Source organism: Peromyscus californicus, unplaced genomic scaffold (assembly GCF_007827085.1).
Source record: "Peromyscus californicus insignis strain IS unplaced genomic scaffold, ASM782708v3 Scaffold_3__1_contigs__length_106647218, whole genome shotgun sequence".
Classification (NCBI taxonomy): Eukaryota; Metazoa; Chordata; class Mammalia; order Rodentia; family Cricetidae; genus Peromyscus; species Peromyscus californicus.
The window spans coordinates 39,782,527-39,807,854 of NW_026294551.1; the positions used below are offsets into that span (position 1 = coordinate 39,782,527).

General features: G+C 42.0%; 2 pseudogenes; both read left to right on the plus strand.

Annotated features, from left to right (window-relative positions):
• Window positions 1-4,383: 4,383 nt before the first annotated feature.
• Window positions 4,384-4,592, plus strand: LOC128123601 (uncharacterized; annotated as a pseudogene).
• Window positions 4,593-17,202: 12,610 nt separating this feature from the next.
• LOC128122552 (ribonuclease SLFN12-like) lies at window positions 17,203-18,318 on the plus strand (annotated as a pseudogene).
• The last annotated feature ends 7,010 nt before the right edge of the window (window positions 18,319-25,328 follow it).

The window sequence follows — 25,328 nt, forward strand, 5'->3', positions numbered from 1 at the left end:
CTTTTAGCCAGGCAGGAAATCCAAGTAGAGATACAGAGAGGAGAAAGGCAGAGTGAGAGAGATGCCAGCTGATGGCCAAAGAGCAGCAAGATGCTGCAGACCAGTAACACCATGGCCACATGGCAACTTATAGATTAGTAGAAATGGGGTAACTTATAAGAGCTAGCTAGCAAGAAGCTTGAGCCATAGGCCTTCCAGTTTGTAATTAATATAAACCTCTGAGTGATTATTTTATAAGTGGCTATGGGACCTTAGGTGGGAGAGATTTGTCCAGACTGGAGAAAATTCCCGTCACATTGATACAAATACAAATTATTCTTATATTCCTATTTAGGATAATTTGTATATTGATACAAATACAAAACTATATTTGTCATATTGTACACATATTCCTACTCCTGTTTGAAATATTTTCTATATTGATACAAATGTAATAATATATTTATCATACTATATGTATGTTCTACCTCTGTTTATGATATTTTGCATATTGATACACATTAAGGATATTATTGTCATATTGTATATTGCACTATACATTTCTACCTCTGTTTAAGATATTTTGTGTATTGTCACAATTTTAAGGTCATTGTCCTTATACAGTACACCTGTTTACAGACTGTTTACCTAGTTAATATGAAGCCTTAGTCTTTAAGTTATTTAGGTAGATAAGACTTACAAAGCTATAGTCACCCATGCTTGACATTTCTATAGTTATGTTAGCCAGGTTCTCCAGATTTACAAAAACATATGTCAGATGGATAGGTAATCTTCAAACACTTCATAGACCTAAAGAATATGGCATTCAAATGTTTTGATAACTTAGAATTCTGTTGACATGAGACACAATTGCTCCTGGAAGCACTTATCTGATCCCAAGGGAATGCTGGACTTCTAAGACATATCTGTTTGGAAGTTTGTCTTCTTCTTAGCACCAAATGGCTTGCTGGGCAAAGAACTGCCCTTGCCTCAACTGCTGACAGTATGAACTCTGTCCTTTCCAGATGAGCAGGATACAAGAAAAAACAACTACTGAACTCTGCCAAGACAGGGTAAGATGGTCTTTCAAAATTCCCACTTCTGAAAATGGCCTGTCAGATATTCTAGGCCTGTAGCCAAATTGGTTGCCACAACGATGCTGAGAAACTTTCGGTGACTATCCAGGCTGCCAGCTGTTTCTGTCTATTCTCACAGAGTTTTCAGACATTGCTTGCTTGCATTTACATTTTCTCAGGCATTATTATGTTCCTTCTCAGGTCTTCAATGGAGTTTGAAGACAAGATAGTTACAGTTACAATCTTCTTGTATCTTAGCTAGAACATATTAGTACTAGAGTTAGAATCTTCAAGATAGGACAGCTATTGGATCAATCTCAGTAATTTACCATTCACCTATGTTCTGGACATATCTAGACATGTAGCTTGTCTCTCTTGTTTGATGTTATTCTTGTTGGTTGTAGTTCCATTTTTGTTTATGTTATTACACTTTGTTTTATTGGATATAGTTTACATTAAGTTTAGAACCTTCTTATTTAGACAAAAAGGGGGAAAGTACTGGTATTTGCTCTGTCCATGACCTTGAGCAAAAAGCCTGAAGGAGGCAGTGCTTCCTGCCATTGTATGTGACTTCTTAGAAAGGAATGGAGGAGGGTCACATGTCCCTTCTCCCTGCTCCTGCCGATGAGGTGGATTTGCTTCCAGTCAGATCAGAGGACGACTTCACTTGTCTACTCCGTTCTGTATTTGTGTGTGTATATCCTCAATTTACCTTAAAAAATTTCCCTAATACTTCTTAAAAAGACTCCCATGGATTTATCGCTTTATACAGGTCCTCAGGGTGAAATATCCAGGGGGAGAGGGATCTATGCCCCAGGTTGGAGGCAGAAGCAGTTGAGACTTCAAGGCTCTTGGTGCTATATTAAATGTGTTTTCCTTTGTGAGATGACAAGAACTTTTGGGACCTGGGATAGACTGCTGTAGTTTGGATCTTGAGTATCACTCAGACCTTCACTTCATAAAGGTCTGCTGCTCACAGTGATGCTAATTAGGGTCTTTAGGGGACTTGTGGAGACTCTCAGGAAAATCTCATAATAGTGTAAACAGAGTATTATAGGAGTTTGTTGTGTGGTCTCCCAAGACCTTGAAGGGACTCAGGGGACTCTGGCCCCTTCATCTCTTCATCATTGGCCATGAGACAGAGAGCCTTGTTCTCCCACAGGCTCACTGCCCAACAAGCTGCCTCCAAAAGGACCAGTGTGTGGTAATATTTTAATTGTGCTGAAATGTGATTTTATTTGTATGTTAATAAAGTTTATCTGGAGATCAGAGGTCACATAGCAAGGTCACGTAGCAAGTCATAAGCAGAAGTCATGGTGGTAGCACACACCCTTAATCTGATCATATGGCAGGCAGAGTCTCTGTGTGGTCAAGGACACAGCCAAGCGTGGTGACATGAGCCTTTAATCCCAGGTACCATACAGACCTGGAGGTCTGTATAGACAGGCAGTGATGAGTAAGTCATGTGGCTGGGCTTAGAGCCAATGGGAAAGCGGAACAGAAAGACAATAAAAACACAGATCAGACAGGAAGATAAGGTAGTCGTGGCTCTCTGATCCCTTTTGCTATTACCTCTGTATTTGGCTCTGTGTTTCTTATTTACTAAGACTATTTAGAATTTTGTCTACACCAGTGTCTGTTGCTCACAGACATGGAACTCTGAAGCTGTAGGCCTACACAGCTGTGTCTTCCTCTATGTTTACAATCTCAGAGACTTGCCACTGTGACAGAGCGCTGAGGATCACACACAGGACTACTAAGAGGAGCTCATATGCTTGCTGTGTGGCATCTTCTGAGTGAGGAGAAGACAAGAGGTCATGAACTCTTGACTGCATCCATTGGTGATCACTAACTGAGTAAAATCAGGACTAATGGTCTTGACCCAAATCCCAGGGAGAAACACTTCCAACTGATACCGGACGGGAGGCTATTTAGGTGGAAGAAACTGGCCAGTATGAACGGAATAGCACACCAGGGGCCCCTGAGAGCAATAGAAAAGGAATACAGAAAATAACCATGAGGTCTGAGCAATGTCCTGGAATGAATATGACTTTCACCACATTCTTCCTGCATCCTCCTCATGTAACTCAGCAATGCTTCCTGGAGGCTGTTGGGAAAGAACAAAGAGACCCCCATGTGATTTAGTCTCCAAAATGTCCACATGAGTTCTTGCTTTATCTTCCAGTAGACCTTCCCTTCCTCCACACCCAAGCTATCTTTAAAACCCAACCTCAAAATTTTTAAATAGCCAGCCAGAGTTATAGCACACACCCTTAATCTCATGGCATATCCTTTCACTGAGGAGCCTGGACCAACCTGGAACACTGGGTCCCCCTATGGATCTGCCTATGGAGTTGACTACAGGTCTGTGTCATAAAGCCCAACCCAAAGTGAGGTTTGGTCTGTTTTTTTTTTTTTTTTTTTTTTTTTTTTTTTTTTTTAAAGGAACTGTGCTGGGTAGGTGGTCCACACCTTTAGAGTGATAGGGTCAGGAACATCTATGAGTTTGAGGCCAACCAGGTTGACATTGCAAATTCTGGAATAGCAATGCCTACACAGAGAGAACCTGTCTCAAAATATAAAAGGAATGAACTCAGCTGTTGGGCCAGGCTGTGGTGGGAGGATCACCGAAAATTTTGCGTCAGTCCGAGCTAGAGATTGCACGTTAAAATAAGACGTACAAGGAAAGAAATAAACAAAAGTGATGGAGGGAAAGAAAAAAACCTAAAAACTAAAAACCGAATAACAGTTACAGCAAAGGAGTTGAAATTCCAAGGGCTCAAGTTCCGAGGCTCACTCCACCCTATGAGCAGATCAGACTCTGTCTTCCCTGGGTCCACTCTCGGGGAGGGCTTCGGTCCCCTCCCCTCAGTCATGGATGTTATCTCAGGGAAAGAGGTGATGCAGAATGGACTACATATAAGAACAGGAGTGTGTGGAAGGGGAAGGGAACCTATTTATGGTGGGTGTTGTCAAGTCTGTGTCTGAAAGATTGTGAAGAAGAACCTGGGAGAGAACCACGAGAATCAATCTGCAGGTCCATCAGGCATCTGGCCACTTCTCGAAACTTGAAGATCGAAAGCACGCTGGGCGGTGCATGCAAATAACAATATGGCCCCAGTCTCCTCAGAATTCTGGGAACGAAAAGTGCAACTAAAAATTTCACCTTCTGTTGGATCTCACAGACTTTCTCTAGAGTATAGGTGGTGGGCACAAGAGAACTAGGGAGTCCATGCAGGGTGCGTGTTTGTCGGCCTGAGTGTATTTATGACCATGCAGTGGAGGTTACATGCATGTCAGTAGTGTTGGTGTGGGTGGAAATGCAGTTATCAGGTCTCAGTCTTTTGGCTAAGATCAAATATAGTATCTGTGCTTATCAGTTTAATATCTAATATGTCCTCTACCCGAGGACAATATATTAAATGGATTTTTGACACTAGGAGTTGGACTAGGAGCTTGCTAGTCCCCGAAAGCTCCCGCATCCTCTCCCCCGCATGGACCCGGTATTGCAGTATCTCCACAAACGGTGAACTCCCGTGGGGATTAATTTTGTAGCTTAAACTAAGATCAGTCTCTCAGCAGTGTCATTACCACTGCTTGAGCTGACCTGCTCTCTTCTGAGCTTCTCTTTTCTGAACCATCACCATATAACATTGGCCCTCAACCAGCTGATTAAATATTTGCCCGTTTCCATTGGGTGTCATTTAATCTTTTTGATTTTTTTTTTAAACTTGTACAATGTGCACACCCGATGTTGTGGCACAGACCAGAGGCAGGCACGCTAGCATAGTCTACAGAGTGAGTTCCAGGACAACCAGGGAGGGCTGCACAGAGAAATCCTGTCTTGAAAAAACTAAAATTAAAACGTTTTAAAATAATGAATATAACATCCCATATATAGGAGAGAAAGAAAAAAAAATCAAGCCCTGTTTTATCGCTCCATGAGTTTGACCTAGACTTCTATCATAATTAAAACATGGGATCTTGTGTTTGTTTTGGTTTCTTTGTAAGAGAATCTCAAAACATTTCTGGGTAAGGAAAGGACTTTAAGGATTCAAAGGACGGATTCTGTATAACTGTGCTCACTGTGGCACTCCTCACGGGAGCCAAGATGTGAATGCTTTCTCTCTTCCATCAGCTGATGAACCCACAAAGAAAGTGTACACCATGGCATTTTTACTTGGCCTTAATAAAAATGAAATGATACCTTTGTCAGGGAAGAGACTGTGATTAGTGAAAAAAGTGGGGCCTGGGATAACAAATATGAAGTATTTTCTCGAGTTTGCAAAATCTATTATTTCTTTGGAAAGAGGGGAGCTGAAGGGAGAGGGAGGAGAAGAAAGGATAGTGGGGAGGAGGAAATGGGGAACGGGTGATGGGAGAAAGTGGGAGCCCCTTTTCAGGTTCCTCATGGCTTTACTCAGCAGATCTGCATAGAGAGGATGATTAGGACCACGGGCCTGAGTGCAGGTGTCTGAGATGGTCTGCACTTGGCTGTGCTGGGGGGAGGGCTTTTGGTCCACCCCTTGGCATCTCTATAAATACCCTGGGGCAGAGACAGTCAGGGATCATTGGAAGAGTCTTTAGGCCCTCTTGAGGCTATTTTTTGTTTTCTATCTGTTTATCTCCACAATCTAAATCCTTCTATCTAATAATTCCTGGTGCTTGCACCCCGAAAACTCTGGGGAACTGTGGGGTTGGTCGGTAAATGCCCCGCAGTATGGCGCCATGAACAGGGACTAAAGAAAGAAAAGAAGAAGAAAACAGGGGAGGACTAAAGACAAAGCAATAGGGACTAAAGACAAAGGAAAATAATAGTTTTATTACAGAGTTTTAGGCGAAAGTGCTGAGTCAGGCCTGCCAGTGGAAAGGGGAATGCCCAGTGTTAGTTGTTATGGAATATATATATATTAATATATATATATAAATAAGAGGCAGGGGATTTCATCCTCAAGAGAAAAATGGACTGGAAGGATGTCCGATGCTTCCGCGCAAAAAACTCTAAAAATTTTCTATCTTGTATCTCTTTCTCAATTTCTATCTGTGAAAAATAAGAATAAGGTATAGTGTAGTAATATAGTGTAGGTAAAACTTAGAAGTGTAAGATGGTGTAGCAAAAATTTAAGATAAGTAAGGCAACTAGACAGAAAAACACTTGAATTTTCTAACTTTGGGGGCTATGAACGCAAACTAGGGGAAAACTTTTAGCTTTACAGGTAGTAAAAAAGCTCCTCTTTGAGCTTATGGGGAAGCAAAAGTTTCCCATGGAAGCTTTTGTCCTGGGGACAGCTGAAATGCTAAGTCCAAGTGGCAGGAGAAAGTGATTTCTCCCTGAGGCAAAAATGCAGGTGTAAGAAGCCAAAACATTTAAAGTTATGAAGTTTTGGGAAAAGTTGGTCTCTCTTGGGAAAAAAAAAAATCTTTCACTTAAACTAAAAGCTTTTCTTGGAAAATTTGGGGAAAAAACTCAAAAGCCTTCATCTTTCTTTCTCAAACTAAAGCTCTCTTAAAAAACTTAAAAGCTAAAGCCTTTAACTTTCTCTCTCAGAAAGACAAAAATTAGAATCACCTGAAGATATTAATATGGGAATCACCTGTGATTAGCTCTAAGGGAAAACAACAAAAATCTTAAAACAGCAAAACCTCTTTAAGTTCTGTCTTTCAAGCTTTAAAAATCCTCCCTGCAAAGCAGAAAGCAGGGATGGAGTTCCTAAAAACCTCTTCTAAGCTCTGTCTCTTCAAGCTAGTAAAAGACTATGGGTCAGAGTACCCTGAGGGAAATACTTGGGAGAGTGCAGGTGAAGAGCCATAAAGAACCCAATAGGGCAGGAAATTGTTTACCTGGAAAAAGCAAAAAAGCCGAGCTTTTCAGTTACAGCTGAGCTGAGGCATCAAGGGTTTTGTTTCTGAGTGAGCATTTCAGAATGAAAAGGTGCTTCTAATCGTTCTAATGCCAAGATCCTCTGAAGCAATGCAAACTCCTTTTTGGGTTTGCTGTAAACTGACGTAGCTCTTAATAGAGTTGTTATAAAACATCTGAAATGCATAGCAACAGAAGTCACTAAGTCCCAGAGTTAAGAGAAAGCTATTTAAGAATTACACTCTGGTTTCAATCTATCAAGAACTTTTAGAATAGCAAAGCTGATAAGCTCTGAACTTTAGAAATTATTTGTGTATTTTCTGTCTAGTTAAGAGAATCTTTCTATTAGAGATAGTGATGATAATTAAGAGTAAGAAGTAGAAAATTATTCTGTCTTGTTAGAAAATGTTAACTCTCTAATTGTTAAATCTTTTGGTGTTTGCTAAGTTAGATATATGCTAAGAAATAAAGATCTTAGTTAGCAAGAAGTATCTGAGGTAGTTCTAAGATATGTAGTAATAAGCTTGTAAGAAGTAAAGATACTAGTTGTAAATGTAAGTTTTAAATAAGAATATAGGAAGTAAATAAGTAAAGATGCAGTTGTTTCGATGAATATATGAAGTAAATAAGAAATATATTTGCTAAAATAATTCTATAGTTTCCTTAAGGAGTATAAGTAAGTAGATGTTAATGTTATACGTGAGTTTGTAAAAAAGTGTAAATGTTGAGTGAGTTTATGCTTAAGCATACGTTATATGAGTTTGTAAAAAAGTGTAAATGTTAAGTGTGAGTCTATGGTGAAGAAAGCTGAGACACAGAAGTTAGTGTCATAGTAGACTGCAAAGCAGGCAGTCTGAGCAGTTTTCAAAAGCTCCAGAAGCCACTAAGAAGCTAAGAATGGCAGACGCCAGAACCAGCACAAGGCGTCCACAGCTAAGATCTGTGGAAAATCAATGAAACACAGAAAAACCTGAGCTAACAGCAAAAACAGTGCAGTTTAAAATGTTACTATAACTAAAAATGTCTCCAGCTTGAGTGTAAAAGTTGCAGAGATACTTGTTTGAACTAAAATTGTTTATTGCAAAAAGTTTTGGTTGTAAAACTTCTCTTCATACTTGAAAGTGAAAGCCTGATACCAGAATTTACTTTTTTAAAACTTTTTGAACTTAAAAAAAAATGAGATAAAACTACAAAAAGATTTTTGCTATGATTTCTTCATATTTAGAAGGTTCGTACCAGAATTTATTATTTGAATTTTGGGACTTTAAAAATGAAATGAACAATAGCGATTTCATGGCCATGGGACAATTTTGAATTTACTTATGGTAATGACCTAGGAACTATTTTCTGAAATTGTGTTAAAAATGGAACTGTTTAAATGAAGAAATTTATTGTTTCTACCTAGAGTCAAGATGCAGTTTTGCGTATGCATATGTTTTATTAACTGGTGATTCATGAACTGTTTTATGGGACTGTTTATGTAAAAAATGGAATTACTTATGAAACTGGTTTTGTGTTACAAATGAAACTGTTTAAATGGAAAAGTTTGTCTTTTCTAACTAGGTTTGAGACTTTGCTTTAAAAATTATAAAGAAAAGGGAGAGTTAATATTCCTTAGTCTATTTAATTTAAAAATATTTTCTTATTTGAGTGGATTAATGTTATGTTTTGTTAGTAAAAATGCAAATGGGTATACTAAGAGATTATTTTAAAGTGTAAAGAGTTTTACTAAGAAACTGCTTTTGGATGTTTTGCTAAAGGTTTTCAAAGTGTTACTGGTTAGATAGAAAATATTGCTTTTAAATATGGGTTTGTAGGAATTGTATGAGTTTGGGTTTTTTCTAACTAGGTTTGAGATTTTGTTTTAAAAAATTATAAAGAAAAGGAGGAGTTATGAGTTGTAGAGAGCTGCGTGAAGCTGCCTTCTTGAGATGGCTCTGGCTTTCGCCCCCCCCCCCCCCCCCCCCCCCCCCCCCCGCCCTCCCCGATGGCGAGTGCTCTCTATGTTAAACAACTCCTTATTTGGATTGGCTTTAGATTTCGGCTTGCTAAGGCATATGTGCACCTATCCAGGAATCCCATGTGGCGCATGATGGCTGGTGGTCTGAGACCTATATAAGGCTGGGCGGGCTCTCCCTAGGAGAGAAGAACAAAGGACACAGATTTTGAAAAGACCTGATTAAACAGTTTAGAAGAAGAGCTCGGTGTTGTGTCTTCCTTGCTTTTCGAGGCGGATGCGACAATGAGTGAATTAAGGTTGAATGTATATCTGCAGAAATTATGTTTAAGCTATTGATATTAATGCACCCTGGTTTTGTGGAGTTAAGGAAATATTTGTTTGATGTAAATACATCAGAAGTTTTCCCTATGTTCTCTTAGCAAGAAATTAAAATAATTTTGTTAAGAATTAAAGGTGTAAGATTGAGATAATTGTAACTGTGGACAGCAATATTTATGTTAACCTGTGACTGGTGATAATGAAATAAGGGATTCTTTAAGTTTGCAATTACATTAAGAGTTTTTGGTTTAGAAAGGGCTGGATGCAGCTACAGAATGCTGTGGTCACCAGACCTAATCCAAAAGAGAAATGCCATCTTTATTATCCTCTACTCCCATACTGGAAGGTCTAACAGCTATGCAGATTGCTGTATGCTATTAATAATGCGTTATTTTTTACATATTAAGAAAGGGGGGACCTGTGGGAGCCCGTTTTCAGGTTTCTCATGGCTTTACTCAGCAGATTTGCATAGAGAGGATGATTAGGACCACAGGCCTGAGTGCAGGTGTCTGAGATGGTCTGCACTTGGCTGTGCTAGGGGGCGGTCCTTTGCTCCACCCCTTGGCATCTCTATAAATACCCTGGGGCATATACAGTCAGGGCCCATTGGAATAGGCTCCAGGCCCTCTTGAGGCTATCCTTTATTTTCTATCTGTTTATCTCCACAATCTAAATCCTTCTATCTAATATTTCCTGCTGCTCGCACTCAAGAAAACTCTGGGGAACTGTGGGGTTGTTGGGTAAACGCCCTGAAGGGGAAGAGCATAGAGAGGAAGGGGCAGAGAGAAAAGGGAGGGAGGGTACATAAAAAAACCTATAGAGGGAAGATTTATTTTAAAAGGTCTATAGATTCCCTTCCCTGAGATTCCCATGGAAGCATGTTTCTTTGCTATAAGGAGGGCATCCTTCATGTGAGAATTTTCCTCTCCTGTTTCCATGAGGAGAAAGAAAGACATTGTCTCTCTTAAATCTGCAGTTTTCATTTGCCTTAAATAAAACAGCATATAGTGGTGTGGCATCTCCTACCACTGTCTAGTAACCTTTTGGGTAAGCAGGGATCTGCTTACAGACTTCCTGGATTCTGTACCTGGCAACTGCCACTCATCATGGAGGACACAAATGCCACCTGTGCCATCTTCTCACAGTGGGGAGATGACAGGAGAAGATGCTTCTGTCTTGTGTTGCTCTGTGGCCATGTCTCATGGAGTGTTGGAGCTCCACCCACACCCCTTGCCCTGGGATTTAAGGCCTTCTTGAAGTGAAATGTTAACCCACCACCCTCTTCCTCTACCTCAGGCCTGAGCTCAGGCTGCAGGAAACCAGCATTGCCAGCCTCTCCCTGCTCAAAGGCAGCAAGGACCTGCTGTCCCTAGGCTGTGACCTGGGAGATGCTTTGTCTGCCAAGTGGGAGACTGCAGAGTGGGAAGGAGTTGTGGAACATCAGCCTAAACGGTCACCAAGAGGAGTGTGCCTGTCATTACAACTCAGCAAAAGCATATCTGCCAGTGTACTAGCCCTGGAAATGAAAGAACTGTAGCTAGAGTTTTTCCTGCCTGGCCCACAGTCAGGACAAATCTCTGACAGCCGCCAGTCCCACAGCCATTCAGACCCAACCAAATAAACACAGAGACTTATATTGGTTACAAACTGTATGGCCGTGGCAGGTTTCTTGCTAACTGTTCTTACAGCTTAAATTAATCCATTTCCATTAATCTATACCTTGCCACATGGCTCGTGGCTTACCGGCATCTTCACATGCGACTTGTCATCATGGCGGCTGGCAGTGTCTCCCCGACTCAGCCTTCCACTTCCCAGCTCTATTCTCCTCCTTGTCCCGCCTATACTTCCTGCCTGGCCACGGGCCAATCAGTGATTTATTTATTGACCAATCAGTAACACATTTGACATACAGACCATCCCACAGCACTTCCCCTTTTCTTTTCTTAAAAAGGAAGGTTTTAACCTTTACACATCTCCAAAGTCAGCTTGGTATATTTGGGAATTTGGGCGTAGTTTCTCTTACTACTTCCTGCTGGAGGGGGGCGCTGTATCTTATGGGGACACAAAGAATATTTTAGGATTATGGAGTAGTCCATGAGGGTGTATCGTCTGAGCCAGTTGCCTGAAACCATTCTGGATGTTGGATCATCTGGGCCATGGTGTCATCAGAGACCTTTCAGGGGGTCTTGGCTGGTCAAACCTGATGTATCTTAATCTGGAACAAATCTATAGTCTCTTGCTTTCTGTGGAAACAAAAGCAGAGTCTCCTTTCCAAAGCAACATATCCTTACATCCAAATTTTGAAGTCAAGGTACCTTTAAAATACACATTTTGGCATAACTCAACAGCTTTTGTAATCAAATGTTTTTCTTTAGTTACAAATATCAAAGAGAACATAATCCAGATTCTCTGTGTGGTAGCCATCTTTACGTGGCTTATTTTTTTATATTAGCTTGAGCCTATTGCTTTGAACTGTAGCCTTCTAAGCCTGAAACGGCACTGGCGCTGCTAGCTCCGCCCACTTCAGCTTCCCAACATGGCGGTGATACGTTTTCTGCCAGCTCTGGGAGCCATCAACTCTCAGAAATAGTGGGTCTATGCTTCTATCAAAGCAGCATGTAGCCCAGAAACCTCTTTTTTTTGTTTTGTTTTGTACTAGCAAAGGCTAAATCCACCACACAGCTTAATGTGCCACTTGCAGAGGCCTCATTCTGCCATACTGCAGTTCGAGCGCGCACGCTAGGAACCTGCCAGTAGCTCAAACCGGCAGCTGCCGCTCATTTGAGAGAGACAATTAGGAAGCTGTTTTTAGCTCCATTTTAGAATCTTTTTTTTTCCTCAGTTTTTAGGTGGAAACTCTTGCCACCACATTGGACGCCATTTGTAGCTAGAGTTTTCCTGCCTGGCCCACAGTCAGGATAAATCTCTGCCACCCGCCAGTCCCACAACCACTCAGACCCGACCAAGTAAACACAGAGACTTATATTGGTTACAAACTGTATGGCCGTGGCAGGTTTCTTGCTAACTGTTCTTACAGCTTAAATTAATCCATTTCCATTAATCTATACCTTGCCATATGGCTCGTGGCTTACCGGCATTTTCACATGCAACTTGTCATCATGGCGGCTGGCAGTGTCTCCCCGACTCAGCCTTCCACTTCCCAGCTCTATTCTCCTCCTTGTCCCGCCTACACTTCCTGCCTGGCCACGGGCCAATCAGTGTTTTATTTATTGACCAATCAGTAACACATTTGACATACAGACCATCCCACAGCAAAGAGCAAAAATGGGAAACAGCTGGGGGCCTTGTGAAAACAAGGATGAGGGTTTGAATTTGGGTTTTGTTTTGTGTGTGTGTGTGTGTGTGTGTGTGTGTGTGTGTGTGTGTGTGTGTGTGTGTATTCTGCTATACTACTACACATTTATAGAAAATATACTACTTACACATTTCCTAAATCATTTGAACAAAACTTAGAGTAAGCTAGGCCTGGTGGTGGAGGCCTGTTGTCCTAGCTACTCCCCCGACTGAGGCAGGAGGATCACAAGTTGAAGGTCAGCCTGGGCAACTTACTGAGACCTTGTCTCAAAATTAAAAATATATAAAAATAAAAAACAGTGTGGGGCTATATCATGATGATAGAGTCCATAGCATATGAGAAACTGGAATTAAAGGTGTATGCCACCATGCTTGGCTAAAAATTATTTTTAAAAGTCTCATTCATGAATAGGGACAACTTTTCTTTTCTCTAAAACTGTACTTATGCAACACCAAGGTTAAATGATCCATGCTCCTACCCACAGTTCTCCAAGTACTTTCTTTGAGGCTCTGGATTGGAGTGATTAGGCATGGCTCTACCATATGTGCTCCTTTGCAGAGTCAACTCTTTCTGAGACATGAGTACTCATCTTTTGTAGTCAGATGCTGGTTTTAGCCTTTCCCCCTTATTTAAATTAAAAAAAAACTCTGTTTGTCTGTTAGGCTAATGGTACATGCATGCAATCCCAGATCCTGGCAGTTACTTAACAAGACTTTGTCTCAAAGTGGGTTTGGGGTAGGATTGAAGAGATGGCTCAGTGGTTAAGAGCACTGGCTTGTCTACCAGAGGTCCTGAGTTCAATTCCCAGCAACCACATGGTGGCTCAAAACCATTTATAGTGGGATCTGATGCCCTCTTCTGGCAGAAAGGCAAAAATAAAGACACAGCACTCATATGCATAAAATAAATCTTAAAAAAAAAAAAAAAGAATGACCCATGGTGAACAATGCCTTGAGGAACTGTGAGAGAGGCTCCAGGAAAAAAGGCAGAGGGCCTTTTACCTCAGGTGCATTTGTTCCCTGGATTGTTCTTGTTCGTGACTTTGTGTCTCCTGTATTAAACATTCACATTCAATTTAGGAGACATATTTATACTTCTTGGATGTCAGAACATAGCTACAGAACCCAATCTGGTCAGTGTACCCTTTGTTCCATGCATTCCCAGATATATTCTATAGCGTGTGCCAGACAATAGTGTTTAAATTGGAGTGTCCTGAGAAAGTTCTGGGAAATGACTGCTCTGTTCATGTTTAGTATGTGCTTACTGGCATTTATTTACATGTTTTTCTGAACTCTAACAACGTTCCTTATATCATTGCTTTCTTTGTTACATTCATGTATAAAAGCACACTAAAACTGAGCTAAGCGGCATGGCTGCAGATTGCCGCTACAGTACACAGAGGTGTCTCCAAGCCGCACTGTGTGGTCCATGGTGGATTTAGCCTTTGCTAGTACAGAACAACAACAACAAAAGGTCTCTGGACTACACGCTGCTTTAATGGAGGTATACACCCACTGCTTCCAAGAGATGGTGGTGCACGTGGTTCCTAGAGCCAGAGCTGGCGGTAAACAAACCACTGTCATGTTGGAAGGCAGCTATGCTCACTACTATACCACCAATGCCACAGGGCCATAAACTGGGGTGTCCTGCAGTGTGTTTTTTGTTTTTTTGTTTTTTTGTGGGTATTTTTGTTTTTGTTTTTGTTTTTGTTTGGTTTGGTTTTTCAAGACAGGGTTTTCTCCATATGGTTTTGGTGCCTGTCCAAGATCTTGCTCTGTAGTCCAGGCTGGCCTCGAACTCACACAGATCCACCTGGCTCTGCCTCCCGAGTGCTGGGACTAAAGGAGTGTGCCTCCACTGCCTCCACTGCCGTGCTGGAAAACTGAGGTGGGCAGAGCCGGCAGCCAAACCTGCCATTTCAGTCCCAGTAATGCTGCAGTCTAAAGCAATAGCGTCACGAGAGCCTGCCAGCACCTAACTGGACTAAGAGGTGAGTCTTTATCCTCAAACCTGAACACACCAGCCCCCAGGGTTTGGGCCCAGGGGCACAGCCCTGCCCCCTACCACCACTACCCATTGCAGTCCTAGTTTAGGCCAGGCAGGCAGGCAGACCTCCTGCAGACAGGTCAGACCACCACCCTCCCTCACCAGACCTTGTAACCCACAAGACCCCCCCCCAACCCACCCATGTACCAAGATTATGACTACTCCCTGAGACAGAGCCCACAAGGGCCAATTGGACTAAGAGCTTCTCCCTGAGACAAACAGTCCATCAGCACCAACTAGACCAAGAGTTCCCACTGGACCAAGAGTATCAATCAGACCAAGAGAGCCACCCTCAGACACAGACACCACTTGCACCAAGGGGAGAAAGAGATGGGTAGACGCCAGTGCAAAAATACAGTCAACAACAAAAAACCCACCACGGTTCCCTCAGAACCTACATCAGCAAGACCTGAATATCCCAACACAGAAGAAACAGAAGAAATCAACCTTAAAAATGACCTTAAGAAGATGATAGAGATCTTGAAAGAGGAAATGAAAAACTCCCTTAAAGAATTTGAGGAAAAGTCAAACAAAAAATGGGAAGAAATCAGTAAATCCCTTGAAAGCCTAGAGAAAGCAATTAAACAAATGAGGGAAACAGTTCAAGATTTGAAATCTGAAATAGAGACAATAAAGGAGACACAAACTGAGGGAATGCTGGAAGTGGAAAATCTGAGTAAATGAACAGGAACTACAGATGCAAGCATAAACAACAGAAGGCAAGAGATGGAAGAGCAGATCTCTGGTGTTAAAGATATGGTAGAGAAAATAGATTCATCAGTCAACACTAAAGCCAACAAAGTCATGACCCAAAATGTCCAGGAAATTTGGGACACCATGAAAAGACCAAACCTAAGATAGAAGAAGGAAGGAGAACACCAACTCAAAGGCACAGAAAATATATTCAACAAAATCATAGAAGAAAACTTTCCCAACCTAAAGAAGGAAATGCCTATAAAGATACAAGAAGTTTACAGAACACTAAATAGACTGGATCCAAAAAAAAAAAAAACTCCCCTCACCACATAATAATCAAACCACTAAACATACAGACTATAGAGAAAATATTAAGAGCTGCAAAGGAAAAAGACCAAGTAACATATAAAGGCAGACCCATAAGAATAACACCTGACTTCTCAATGGAGACTCTAAAAGCGAGAAGGTCCTAGACAGACATTATGGAGACACTAAGAGACCATGGATGCCAACCTAGACTATTATACCCAGCAAAACTCTCAATCATCATAGACAGAGTAAACAAAATATTCCATGATAAAACCAGATTTAAACAATATCTTTCCACAAATCCCGCTCTACAGAATGCACTGGAAGGAAAAATCCAACCTTAGTAAGTTAGATACACCCATGAAAACACAGGCAATAGATAGTCCCAAACCAACAAATACCAAAGAAGGGAAACATACAACAATACCCCCAGAAAAATACAGGAATTAGCAATCACTGGTCATTAAAATCCATTTATATCAATGGTCTCAATTCATCTATAAAAAGACACAGGCCAACAGAATGGACATGAAAACAAGAGCCATGTATTTTCTGCACACAGGTCCTGATAAGGAGGGTGCTGGACAGGAGTAACTGGGAGAGAATGAGGAACTGCAGGGCAGGTCTGCATCTTCTAACTGGACAGAACTCAAACTGCTCCCTTCTGGGCACTACAGGCTGCTTTAGATCCAGATTACTTTGGTTGTGGTTTTGCTTTAGTATTTTAAAGGAAGGATGTGGCAGACAGTGTCTTGATGTGTACCCCAGGCTGGCCTGCAATTCACTGTGTGTGTTCTGCATGCCTCAAGCTCACATTGCCCACATCAGGCTCCAAAGGCCAACACCATGCTTGACTCCTTGCAGTTTTTTGGATGGAGATGAAGGTCTCTGGCAGGGCTTTAGGGAAAGTGGACTCACATCTGGGGCAGCCCACCTGTGTAGAAATAAGTAGTGATTGGCACTAACACATACTAATTCCCCTCCCATGAAGCAGAACGCTCATCAAATGGGAACACACTCCCTCCTGGATATTTTCTGCAGAGTTACAACACATTATCACCATTATTAAGCTTTCAGTTTTAACTTGAGTGATCACACCTGTCTGGCTTCCTTGCTATTCATCTCCTGGGAGACCAGACTTTTTCCTTTAACTGACTTTCATCAGCGTCTTCAAATGCTTTCTTTTAGCTGGGACCTATTGGAACACTTGGCCAGTCTGAATTGATCTTGGCACAGTCCTCATTGCCCCGGAACTCACTTTGTAGACCAGGCTGGCTTTGAACTCACAAGATCCACCTGCTTCTGCATTCCAATTGCTAGGATTAAAGGGGTATGCTACCTTTGCACAGCACAATTAAGTTTCTTAATTGCAAACAATTAGAAACAAATTATATACAGTCATGACAAAAATTGGAAATTTTACTACTCTCACAAGTTATTGTATTCTGTTGCAAATGTGTCCAACAGCCCCTAAAGAAAACATCAAGTCTGACTTTCACACTTACTCATTCAGAGCAGCTCAGTGGTGGTGCTGTGTCTGTACTGTAAAGAGTTGGATCTGACTGCTCAGGTCCTACTGTAATGGCTCTGTTTGTTTTACAGGAAAGAATATCTTCTGGGATGCAGAGGCAGTGCTTGGAAAATGAGCATCGTCGTTGGTCAGGAGATGGACTACGAAGAACTGGTTCTATCGGAAGGAGAAATCACACTTAGAGAGAAGAATGGGAAGTCAACAAAAGATCCTCAACTGAGAAAAAGAGAGGTCCAAAATATCTTAGAGGCTGTGTGTAATCTGCTGAATTCTGGAGGGGGCTTAGTCAAGGCTCACATGAAGAGTTCCAATTACAGCTTCACCAGAGATGGAATAGGGCTGGATTTGGAAAGTTCTGTTCATAATATTCTTCCATTTCCTCATAAATACCTACACTACAGGGAGAACAAAGGCTACTTTTTAATTTTTGTAAGACCATGGATCCGGGATATCTCTGGTCAGCGTGTCCTTACATTAAAATCTAATATTTATGTGAGAAGTTTGTCATCCTCATTTGAACTGAAAGCACCTGTATGTAGTTTGGTTCCTCAAAGCCATGAAGGATGAATTGAGATCAAGTTCAAGACAATGTTTGCATGGATCATTTGACTCTGAGGAATTCAAACTAGAACATCTTGACCCGTTTTTTAACAAGGAAAGTTGACCCTGGAGGAGCCATTCTATTTCCCTAAATTAAAACATGCAGAGGTTAAAATGTCCCCTAAAGAAAAGGTGATAGAGATTCTCCCTAAAACTGTTTCTGAACTTGCGAACGCTGTCGGGGAAATTTGTTCATTGGTTTAGATGGGAAAAAACAGCAAATCATTGGTTTTGAAGCAGAGAGGAACGATCTTGTGCATCTAGAGCGTGTAATAAAGAAATGGCCTCATACTCACAGAGATCTTCCTCCCTTGCCTCCCAAGTGCTTAGATTAAGGACATGAGATACCATCATTGTGTATCTTTATATTGCTTTGCATTAATCTAACAGCTGCCTGTCACTCACTTCTGTGAGGAGCAGGAGAAGATAAAGTACACATGCAAATTCATCCAAGTCCACAGACCTGGAGCTGTGTGTTCCTATGTCTGTGCACTCAGAGTGGAGAGATTCTGCTGTGCTGTGTTCTGCTGTGCAGAGTCCGATTCCTGGCATGTGGAAGACAGCTGTGTGAATAGGTTCACCTCAGAGGAATGGGTCAAGATCCAGGTGGATGCCCCACCATTTTGAGGAAGGGGGATTAACAACCACTTTTCTTGTACTCTGAAGGTTGGAAGATTGCTTTCTGGGACTTCAGCAACATCAACACTCCTCATGTCAGGGTTTCTCTGTGTGTAGCCCTGGCTGTCCTAGAACTTTTGACCAGGCTAGCCTCATACTCACAGAGATCTTCCTCCCTTGCCTCCCAAGTGCTTAGATTAAAGACATGAGATACCATCATTGTGTATCTTTATATTGCTTTGCATTAACAAAACATCATATTTGTAGCAAACACTCAAATTTTGCGTTGATGTCCCATCACTGAATGAATGGTTAACGGAGGCAAAACTCAGTTTTTGTTTTTTCCCAATAAAGTGGATGGCTGCCAGGGCCTTGTATGGACCACACAGGTGCTATACCACTGCTCCACAGGTGCTATACCACTGCTCCACACCTCCAGTCCTTTTGTTTTTACTTTCTGAGACATTGTCTAACTTGCCCAGGTTGCCTTTGAACTTTTGATCTTCCTGCCTATTGAAGCTGAGTAGCTGAGAATATCAACCTGTGCCAGGCACCAAGATGGCTGCATGACTCCTTTTGTACAAGGGAATCGGGCAATCTTCATTTTCATATAAAAAATGTTATTGGATTTTTTTTTTTTTTTCGTTTTTCGAGACAGGGTTTCTCTGTGTAGCTTTGTGCCTTTCCTGGGACTCGCTTGGTAGCCCAGGCTGGCCTCGAACTCACAGAGATCCACCTGGCTCTGCCTCCCAAGTGCTGGGATTAAAGGGCTATTAAATTTTTTAGTTTAAGATTTATTATTGTTTTTAATTGTGTGTGAGCCCATGTGGGTAGAGTGCTCACAGAGGACAGGGGTATCCAGTGTTCCTGAAGCTGTAGTTACAAAAGCTTGTAACCTGCCTGATATGGATTCTGGGAACCAAACTCAAGTCCTCTGCAAGAGAAGTACCCCCTTAAGCACTCAGGCCTTTCCAGCATCAACCTGCTATTGGTTTTCAGACAAGGTGAATCAAAGAGGACCCATAGTGAAATTGTTGGTGAAGCTTGAACTCATCTCTCCGTTTTATATTATTATTGCTACTAGTACTTTGAGACTGTGAGACAGGGTCTCACTATGTAGCTATGGCTGGCCTAGAACAGGCTATCATTATATAGATCAGGCTGGCCTCAAGTTCAAAGAGATCCACTTGCCTCTGCCTCAAAAGTGCTGGGATTATATGCATGTGCCACCATACCCAGCAAATTCATCTCTCAGTTCAAATTCATTTGTTGTTATTATTTAATGTATGTATGTGTGCACTTGCATGTATTACCTGTTTGTGGAGATGAGAGGAACCTCAGTATCATCATTAGAAATGCTGTCCATCTCCTTTGAGACATGAGATTCCTGCCCCACCTGCAGGGCTTCAACGGGTTCTGGACCACCCTAAGAATGGAGTGATAGGGACAGGAGATACAAAGGAAATACCCCAAGTCTAGATTCTGATCAAGGTGCCACTTTATTTTTCTCCAAGAGGGTTTATATAGTTCCTGCAGGGTGAGGGGAGCAAGAAGCTGTCATCTGCATAAGGTGGGGCAAGCTAACAGGATGTTTGTATAGGATGTTTACAGGGTAAAAGGGTCAAGGGCTCTGCCTCAATGTCCTGTTGCTAGGCTACCTGACTGTAAGATGATCTAGTTCCCTGTCTTATGGGGGTCTGTATTTTTCCACTGACTAGAGATTCTATCCTTGTCCCTGACAGATTCCTACCAACCTGAAGCTTACTACTTGGGCCAAGGTTTCCGGCAGGAGAGCCCCAGTGATAGTCCTGTCTCTACCTCCCCAGCACTGTGATTACAAGCTTACACTATTACACCCAGATTTTACATGAGTACTGGGGATCAAGCTCAGATTCTCATGAATGTACTTTATGGACTGAGTCATCCCTCTTCCAAGACCTTATTTGTGGTTTTGAGACATAGTTCCATAGAGTTGAGGCTGACTTTGAACTTGCCATTACCTCCCGAGTGCTGAGATCATAGGTGTGGACCCTCACACCCAGTTTACACAGTGCTGAAGACGAAGCAGAGTTCTGCAATCATTCTACCAACTAAGCTTCAGTCTAGCTTTGGATTGTTTTTGCTTTTCTATTGGTCTGTTTGTTTGTTTTTAGGATGGTTTCTCAAGCCCAGACTAGACTTAATTCATGTATGTAGCCCACCTTGGCCTAGAAGTCATAACTGGTATTCCTGCTTCAGGCTCCAAAGCGCTGGGATTATAGACAAGAGTTACCACACTTAGCTCATTTTACATCTTTCCTCTCAGATTCCTATATCTCTTGTTCCTTCTCTTCTCCTTCATTCCAAGAAGTATTTTTTTACTTTCTTTTTATTTACTGTATCTTTCACACCATGCATCTCATTTCCATTTATTTCCCTATCCCTTTATATCTGACCTCTGCCTTTGCAAACTACCCCCCCCCAACAATAGGATAAAATAAAATTTAAGGATCAAAAACAAAAAAAAAAAGGAAAATCTCATCATGGAATCTGGAAGCTGTAGTATGACACAGTAAATCATGTAGTAAACTGTTTTATCCATATATCCTTACTTGCAAGTGTTTGTTGCAAAGAGTCATTGGTCCGGCTCGAGGCCTCTGGTTTCTGTGATACTAAGGATACTGGACCCTCACTGGACTCCTCTTGATTCCTGTTGTCCTGTGTCATGGAGATCTTGCAGCTTTGGATCTGCAGGACCAGCCCTTTTACATGCTTCAGTAGATCATAGTGTGCCCTGACCTCACCACCAGTGTGAGCTCTCCAGCACTGCCCTGGCTAGTTCACCTCTTGCAGCAATGAGCAAGGGCCAGGCCAGAGCTCCTGCTTTCATGCACTCAGGGTCAGCTCACCCACACCTACACCATCCAGGCCACATCCACTGCATTGCTCAGAAGAAGTGCAAGGGCCTGAGTGCTGCAGCTGATGGGGGTAGGGACAGCTCTGGCACTCTTATGACCTCAGTGCCAGCTCTCCCACCAGCCACAGCTGGGGAGGGGGAGCAGGGCATCTTTCCCCACCAACACCTTTTTACAGATGAGGGGTGGGGCAGATCTCTCAGCATCACATTCTCCAGCTGCCTCACCTGCATCCAGTCAACAGGGTTAGCTCTACTGTGCTGCCCAGGCCAGGTGCAGGGCCTCCTCTCCCATGTGCTGCAGATATTAAGGGGGAGGGTCAGCTTTGTCGCCCACCGCAGGTGGCAGGAGCAAGGGGAAGAACAATATGTATTTTTTAAAGATTTATTTGTATCACTTTTTATTTAGGTGTGTGTGTGTGTGTGTGTGTGTGTGTGTGTGTGTGTGTGTGTGTGTGTGCTCGTGTTTGTAAGCATGTGCATGCACACCTAGAAAAGCCAAGAATGTGTGTGAGAATCTGAACTCTGGTCCCATGGAAAAGCTGCAAGTACTCTTAATGGATGAACATATTTATAGGATCTTTCCTGTCTCCCACCCCCCTCTCTCTCTGAGTGTGTGTGTGTGTGTGTGTGTGTGTGTGTGTGTGTGTGTGTGTGTGTGTTTGTCTGTGTGTGTCTGTGTATGTTTGTATTTTTTTTTAGACATTACATCTTTGTTTGTAATCAAGTCTTACTCTGTAGCTCAGACTGGCATGGAACTTACTATGTAGTTCAGCCGGCTAGCCTTGAATATGTGACTATCCCCCTGCATCATTTCCCAAATGCTGGAATTTCTAACACTTTTTCATCTCTTTTTCTTTTCCTTATTCAATAATCTGACCTGGATTCTAGGAAATGTAGCTTCCCGTGTCCACTGGAATATCAGGTAAATAAATCGGTTCTTCCCCAACCTTCCTTCATTTGGTGCCACTTAGCAACAAGTGAGTTTGTGCCACCCCGTGGCTGAAACTAATAACTGCATCCTGAAAAGAGCAGGGCATTCAAGAATAAATGCAACAAGGGTGAGTCCCAACAAAGTCCAGGTCTATATTGCTGCCCAGTGGGAAAATAATTCCTAACAGGCAGACAGTTCTACTGTAAGTCTCATTTTCTCAATGATAAGGGTATATTCCGAGGGTTACAGCCATGGACTCTGCAGGATTAGATGGTGTCCTGGAGATTTTCAAGGATCTTACTCAGGTCACTCCTCCTCGCCACCTTGCTAGAAATCAAGAATAAACAGTGCAGGACATTGGGTCCTTACGAACCTCTAGGAGAATCAAACACCTTGCTGAGAGGACATTGAAGCAGAGGGCTCATGAACCAGGCCTACAGGAATATTAGTAGTTTCTTGTAGGATAACTACGCTTGACCGGGCCTATGTCTAAGACTATGTCAAGAAGGAGTCATAGGTTTTAGAATTTATAGACTCAACTTTACTAGATTGAAAAAGGCTCTCCAGGCTGAGCAGTCGAAGCACATGAGTTTAATGCTAGCAGTCAGGGGCCAGAGGCAGATGGATCTATGTGAGTTGGAGGCCAGCCTGGTCTACAGAGTTCCAGGACAGCCAGGGCTACACAGATAAACCATGTCTTGAACCCCACCCCAGAGAAAAAGAAAAATGGCACAGCCATAACTAAATGGAATGGCAGAAGTCATAAAGCCCGCACAGCTGCTTGACAAAGATCCAGCAAAGCCGAGCCACATGATGGATGCCATGCCACCATTGGTTTTCATCTCTACCTGTTACATACTTGGGGTAATTTTAATATGTGTACAATTTGAGGATATTGGATTGATGGGAAATTCCTTATAAATCATTTATGCCTTCTCCCAGGAATGCTGCTTCTAAGCTTATCCAGGAAAGTCCTGAACATACTATCTTTCCCACACACACACTTGGAGGGAGATATCTTTATCTACTTGAAGGTCTTTCTTATGCCTTGGAGGTTGTGACCAATAAAGAAGAAGCCAGAAGTCTCTTTATGAGGCTATGAGACATTCTTGAAACATTTGTCCCTGTACTTACTCAGGAACAAGATATTCAAAACAAAGTAAAATTAAAAAGGTCAACAAGATTCAGTGGGCTAGAGGAATTGTCCACAGTTCAGATTATAAGGCTCTTCCCACTGTACACTCAGACAATTACGTGACATACAACTCTGCCCTACATAGAGATATATTGATAAGTAAAGTATAGAGTGGAAAGATGATAACCGTATGAGGTGTCAGGACTTCCCTCTCTTAGAAGTTAGCTCATGTAGAGCCACTATAAGGTCATATGACCAAGGAACAACAGAATGCCAGGATTAGACATATAGACAAATTCTATAATGATATAAATGTGAATATTGATTGTATTATGCCAGAATTTAAATAATAACTGCAGCAGTTTTGGCCTGAGGATTTTTCCTGGCCACTCTGACCACTAAGAGTTAATAATACACTGCTTGGGACATGGCAAAATGCCCAGGGTGGTTAAAGATTTTGTTTTGGTCTAATGTCCTTAAAGCAAAAAAAAACAACCGACCTGAGCACAGGCTGTCATATGCCTCTAGATTCTCAAAAATTGGGTTATTGGGTTAATGAGTAAGAATGATAACTCTTTATTAATGATGTCAAAACTTGAGGGAAAATGATTGAAAATGATAACTCTATTCTGTCATAGTTTATTAATAATGACTAAAAGATGAGCAAAAGGAAGTAAAACACATGTCCAAAAACAAAAACAATATGATCCATATTTTGGAACACCATGAATGTATCCCTGCTAACTAAATTCTGTATAAATAAAGAAGCACTCTGGCTGCTAGTCAGTCAGGCTGCAAGATTCTCCCGACCACCATTGCCTAGCTCACTTCCTTCTCCCACTGACTCCTTACACCCTCTGCAGGACCCATCCACCGCCAGGGGATGGCCGACAGAAAAATAAAAAAATAAAAATAAAAACCACAAAGAAACAGAGTCTTACTGTGTTGACCAGGGGGCCTTAACTCAATGATCTGCCTGCCTCTACTTCCTGGGTGCCTGGATTAAAAAGTGATTGTCACCAGGCCCAGACATCCCCTTTCTTCTCTTGTTTGTTTTTTTCAAGATGTATTTATTTATTGCTTTGCCTGTAAGATGGCTCTGGGTTTAAAGGTGCCTGCCACCAAGCCCACACCTGAGTTCCATCCTTCTTTGGGACTGACAAGGTAGAAACTGGTAATGTGTGTTACAAGTTGTCCTCTGAACTCCACAGCACATGGCACGATCCCCAACCCTACACAAAAGAAAAGTTTTAATATAATTTATAAAAGATTGAATTTTTAATTTGTGTATATATGTGTTTGCATGCATGGGTTTGTGTGACCATGTATATGCAGGAACCTCTGGGGGCCAGAATAGAGTATCAGATACCCTGGAACTGAACTTAGAGATGGTTGTGAGACATCCAGTGGGTGCTGGAACCGAACCCAGGTCCTCTGCAAAAGCATCAAGCACTGCTCACCACCCTCAAGATCCTGGGTCACTGTCTGATGTGTACTTCACTTCTTTTGTTTGTGTGTGTGAGACAAGATCTCATTTAGCCTGTGCCAGCCTCCAAATAACTATAGCCAAGGATGGGCTAGAACTCCTAATCCTCCTGCCTCCACTTCTGGAGTACAAGTTCAAGGTCAACTGTCACTCGAATTCTACTTTCTTTTAATAGTAAAAACCCAGAGCCAGATATCAGAGGAAATGCTGAAAGATCAGAGAGACAAAGGAGCAAGTCACAGCTACCTCTCCCCTTGCCAACTCCTCAGCTGAAAGGGGAGATCCTGTTTCTATGAATACTCAGACTGACTGGAGTGAGATCCTGTCTCCACCCGCCTTATATTTCTTTCTCCAGCTCCCTAGAGCTGGGATTAAAGGTGTGAGCTACCACCACTGCCTAGCTCTGTTTCCCTTTTAGACTGGTTCAATCTGATATAGCCCAGGGTGGCCTGAAACCTCAGGCAAGCTTTATTTGTCAGAGTACAAACAAAATATCACATTTCTGCTTTTTGGTCTAATACAAAAATAATTTATTTAGAATGAATATAAGAATATATACAGACTTTGCTTC